The sequence below is a fragment of the Leuresthes tenuis genome, unplaced genomic scaffold (assembly GCF_036924035.1).
Source record: "Leuresthes tenuis unplaced genomic scaffold, fLeuTen1.0.hap1 SCAF_111, whole genome shotgun sequence".
Lineage (NCBI taxonomy): Eukaryota > Metazoa > Chordata > Actinopteri > Atheriniformes > Atherinopsidae > Leuresthes > Leuresthes tenuis.
Window position 1 is genome coordinate 99,580 of NW_027325465.1, and position 5,011 is coordinate 104,590.

At 44.6% G+C, this 5,011-nt stretch overlaps 1 non-coding gene across 1 annotated transcript; it reads right to left on the bottom strand.

Annotated features, from left to right (window-relative positions):
* Positions 1 to 4,599: 4,599 nt before the first annotated feature.
* On the bottom strand, positions 4,600 to 4,789 carry LOC140287143 (U2 spliceosomal RNA). The gene has a single exon (XR_011911499.1). It is a non-coding gene; the product is annotated as a U2 spliceosomal RNA (small nuclear RNA).
* Positions 4,790 to 5,011: the final 222 nt, after the last annotated feature.

Consider the following 5,011-nt stretch of genomic DNA (forward strand, 5'->3'; position numbering starts at 1 on the left):
TCTGCTCTTGTGAAAAAGCAAACAGCGGTGCAGGATGGAAGTTTCTTTTAATCTGCTGAGAAAAGAGAGTGAATGCGAAGTAGACTTTAACACGGCTCTGGGAGCGAGCCGAGTGCGGGCTAACCAGGAGAATTGCTTGAAAGAAACGCGACACCGAATGAGCGGTCAGAACAAAGCCTCAATACGGTGTTCCTGTGGTGTTTTTATAAAATGCGGTGTAAAAAAAGGTGTGAATGCCCCATAGAAAACTAAAAGGTGGAGCGGAAGTGTTCGGCTGCAAGAAGGTGTGAATGTCCGACTATATTTGGTGAAAAGCAGGTGAAGCAAGGTCTGAATGCCCAACCTTACATCATCAAAAGCGAGATCAGAGGTTTTTGGCTGCAAGAAGGCCATAGTTTGCCAAAAGCGGGTAAGGTGCGAATGATCGGCTAAATATCAACAAAAGTGGGGGCGGAGGTCTTCGGATGCAAGTGGGTGTGAATATCCCACCATACAAGTATGGTGGAGAGGAAGCTGTGAATGGCCGACCATAGTTTGCAAAAAGCGGGTGAGAAAAGGTGCGAATGTCCAACCATACATGATCAAAACAGGGAGCGGAGGTGTTTGGCTGCGACAAGGTGTGAATGTCCACCCATAATTAATGAAAAGCGGGCAACAAGTAGGTTCGAATGCCCAACCATACATCATCAAAAGCAGGAGTGGATGTGTTCGGCTACAAGAAGGTTTGAATGTCCGAGCATAGTTTGTAAAAAGCGGGTAAGAAAAGGTTCGAATGCCCGAACATACACCATCAAAAGAGGGAGCGGAGGTGTTCCGCTGTAAGACGGTGTGAATGTCCGACCATAGTTGGTAAAAAGTGGGTATGAAAAGGTTCGAATGCCCAAATTCGGCTGCAAAAAACTGTGTTCGGCTGCAAAAAGGTGTGAGTGTTCGACTAAATTTTGTAAAAAGCGGGTATGACAAGGTGCGAATGCCTGACAATGTATGATCAAAATCGGGAGCGGAGGTGTTCAGCTGCAAGAAGGTCTAAATGTCCATTTTTAATTGCTAGAAAACATGAAAGAAAATTTTCGAAAATCAATCCACACATGATCATAAGTGGGAGAGGAGGTGTTCAGCTGCAAGAAGGTGTGAATGTCCTACCATAATTGCTGAAAAATGTGTTAGAAACGGTAAGAATGCTGGACCATACATCATCAAAAGCTAGAGAGGTGGTGTTCGGCTGCAAGTAGGTGTGAATGTCTGACTAAAGTTCAAATATATTAACAAAAGCGGGAGGAGAGGTCTTCGGATGAGTGGTCGAGAATTTCCAACCATAATCTATAAAATGCGGTGAAAAAAAAAGGTGTGATAGATACCTAAAAGGTGGAGCGGAAGTGTTCGGCTGCAAGAAGGTGTGAATGTTATATATATAGTTGGTGAAAAGCAGGAAAAGCAAGGTCTGAATGCCCAATCTTACATAATCAAAAGCGAGATCAGAGGTGTTTGGCGGCAAGAAAACGGGTAAGGGGTGAATGACCGACTAAATATCAACAAAAGTGGGGGCGGAGGTCTTCGGATGCAAGTGGGTGTGAATATCCCACCATACAAGTATGGTGGAGAGGAAGCTGTGAATGGCCGACCATAGTTTGCAAAAAGCGGGTGAGAAAAGGTGCGAATGTCCAACCATACATGATCAAAACAGGGAGCGGAGGTGTTTGGCTGCGACAAGGTGTGAATGTCCACCCATAATTAATGAAAAGCGGGCAACAAGTAGGTTCGAATGCCCAACCATACATCAACAAAAGCAAGAGTGGATGTGTTTGGCTACAAGAAGGTTTGAATGTCCGAGCATAGTTTGTAAAAAGCGGGTAAGAAAAGGTGCGAATGCCTGAACATACACCATCAAAAGAGGGAGCGGAGGTGTTCCGCTGAAAGACGGTGTGAATGTCCTAACATAGTTGGTAAAAAGCGGGTAAGAAAAGGTTCGAATGCCCGAATATATACCATCAAAAGGGGAAGCGGAGGTGTTCGGCTGTAAGAAGTTGTGAACGTCCGACCAAAGTTTGTAAAAAGCAGTTAAGAAAAGGTTCGAATATCCAACCAAACATAATCAAAAGTGGGAGCAGAGCTGTTCGACTGCAAGTAGGTGTGAATGTCCACCCATAATTCCTGAAAAATGGGTAAGAAAAGGTGCGAATGCCCAACCATACATCATCAAAAGAAGAAGTGGATGTGTTCTGCTACAAGAAGGTTTGAATGTCCGACCATAGTTTGTAAAAAGTGGTTAAGAAAAAGTTCGAATGCCCGAACATACACCATCAAAAGTGGGAGCGGAGGTGTTCCGCTGTAAGATGCTGCGAATGTCCGACCATAGTTGGTAAAAAGCGGGTAAGAAAAGGTTAAAAAACCCGACTGTACACAATCAATAGCGGAAGCGGAGTTGTTCGGCTACAAGAAGGTGTGAAAGTCCACCAATAATTACTGAAAAATGGGTAAGAAAAGGTGTGAATGCCCAACTATACATCATCAAATGCAGAAGTGGATGTGTTCGGCCACAAGAACGTTTGAATGTCCGACCATAGTTTGTAAAAGGCGGGTAAGAAAAGGTTCGAATGCCCGTACATACACAATCAAAAGAGGGAGCGGAGGTGTTTCGCTGTAAGAAGGTGTGAATGTCCGAGCATAGTTTGTAAAAAGTGGGTAAGAAAAGGTTCGAATGCCAGAACATACACCATCAAAAGAGGGAGCGGAGGTGTTCCGCTGTAAGAAGGTGTGAATGTCCGACCATAGTTGGTAAAAAGCGGGTAAGAAAAGGTTCGAATGCCAAAATATACACCATCAAAAGCGGAAGCCGAGTTGTTCGGCTGCAAGTAGGTGTGAATGTCAGATCATAATTTGCAAAAAGCTGATGAGAAAGGTGTGAATGACCGACAATAATTGCTGAAAAATGTGTTAGAAAAGGTAAGAATGCCGGACCATTCATCATCAAAAGCGGGAGAAGAGGTGTTCGGCTGCAAGAAGCTGTGAATGTCCAGCCATAATTAGTCAAAAACGGGTACGAAAAGGTAGTATTGCCAGACCATAAATGATCAAAAAAGGGAGCGGAGGTTTTCCGCTGTAAGAAGGTGTGAATATCCGACCATAATTGGTAAAAAGCGGGTAAGAAAAGGTGCGAATGCCCAACCATACATCATCAAAAGCATGTGTGAATGTCAGATCATAATTTGCAAAAACCTGATTTTGTGCAGCTGAACACCTCTGTTCCCGCTTTTGATGGTGTATAGTCGGGCTTTCGAGGCTTTTCTTCAACGGTGTTTACAAATTACGGTTGGAAATTCAGACCTTGCAGCCGAACACCTCCGCTCCCTCTTTTGATCATACATTGTCGGGCATTCGCACCTTGTCTTACCCGCGTTTTACAAACCATGGTCGGACTTTCACACCTTCTTGTAGCTGAACAACTCCGCTCCCGCTATTGATTGTGTACAGTCGGGTATTTTAACCTTTTCTTACCCGCTTTTTACCAATTATGGTCGGACATTCACACCGTCTTACAGCGGAACACCTCCGCTCCCTCTTTTGATGGTGTATGTTCGGGCATTCGAACTTTTTCTTACCCACTTTTTACAAACTATGGTCGGACATTCAAACCTTCTTGTAGCAGAACACATCCACTTCTTCTTTTGATGATGTATGGTTGGGCATTCGCACCTTTTCTTACCCATTTTTCAGGAATTATGGCTGGACATTCACACCTACTTGCAGTCGAACAGCTCTGCTCCCACTTTTTATTATGTTTGGTTGGATATTCGAACCTTTTCTTAACTGCTTTTTACAAACTTTGGTCGGACGTTCACAACTTCTTACAGCCGAACACCTCCGCTTCCGCTTTTGATGGTATATATTCGGGCATTCGAACCTTTTCTTACCCGCTTTTTACCAACTATGGTCGGACATTCACACCGTCTTTCAGCGGAACACCTCCGCTCCCTCTTTTGATGGTGTATGTTCGGGCATTCGCACCTTTTCTTACCCGCTTTTTACAAACTATGGTCGTACATTCAAACCTTCTTGTAGCCGAAAACCTCCACTCCCTCTTTTGATCATACTTTGTCGGGCATTCGCACCTTTTCTTACCCGCTTTTTACAAACTATGCTCGGACATTCAAACCTTCTTCTAGCCAAACACATCCACTCCTGCTTTTGTTGATGTATGGTTGGGCATTCAAACCTACTTGTTGCCCGCTTTTCATTAATTATGGGTGGACATAATTTTTCACTTTTCACCAAATATAGTCGGACATTCACACCTTCTTGCAGCCGAACACTTCCGCTCCACCTTTTAGTTTTCTATGGGGCATTCACACCTTTTTTTACACCGCATTTTATAAAAACACCACAGGAACACCGTATTGAGGCTTTGTTCTGACCGCTCATTCGGTGTCGCGTTTCTTTCAAGCAATTCTCCTGGTTAGCCCGCACTCGGCTCGCTCCCAGAGCCGTGTTAAAGTCTTCTTCGCATTCACTCTCTTTTATCAGCAGATTAAAAGAAAGTTTCATCTTAGGCTCCCTGAAACTTCCATCCTGCACCGCTGTTTGCTTTTTCACAAGAGCAGAGGAGAGCGCACCGTTCCCAGCGGCACTGCAGTACCGGGTCGATGCTTGGAGTGAACGGAGCAAGCTCCTTTTTCAACTCCTATTGATAAAAATCCATTTAATATGTAGTCTCGCATAGAGGACATATCAGACATTAAACTGATAAGAACAGATACTACACTTGATCTTAGCCAAAAGGCAGAGAAGCGATAACTGTCCACTGGTTCACGTCCGAGGGCCCTTCCTGGCACAATGCGCACTTGTAGCGGTGTTCTTTTTATGGCCATAGTGTCACTTTGCACCTCCGCCCACCCGCTGCACTGAGCACTCTTCAGCCCTTTTAAATGGTATAACTTTACACTACCACACGCTCCAGCGAGCACCATTCAAGCAACAACTTTGCACTCCAGCTTCGAACATCGGCACAGTCGCA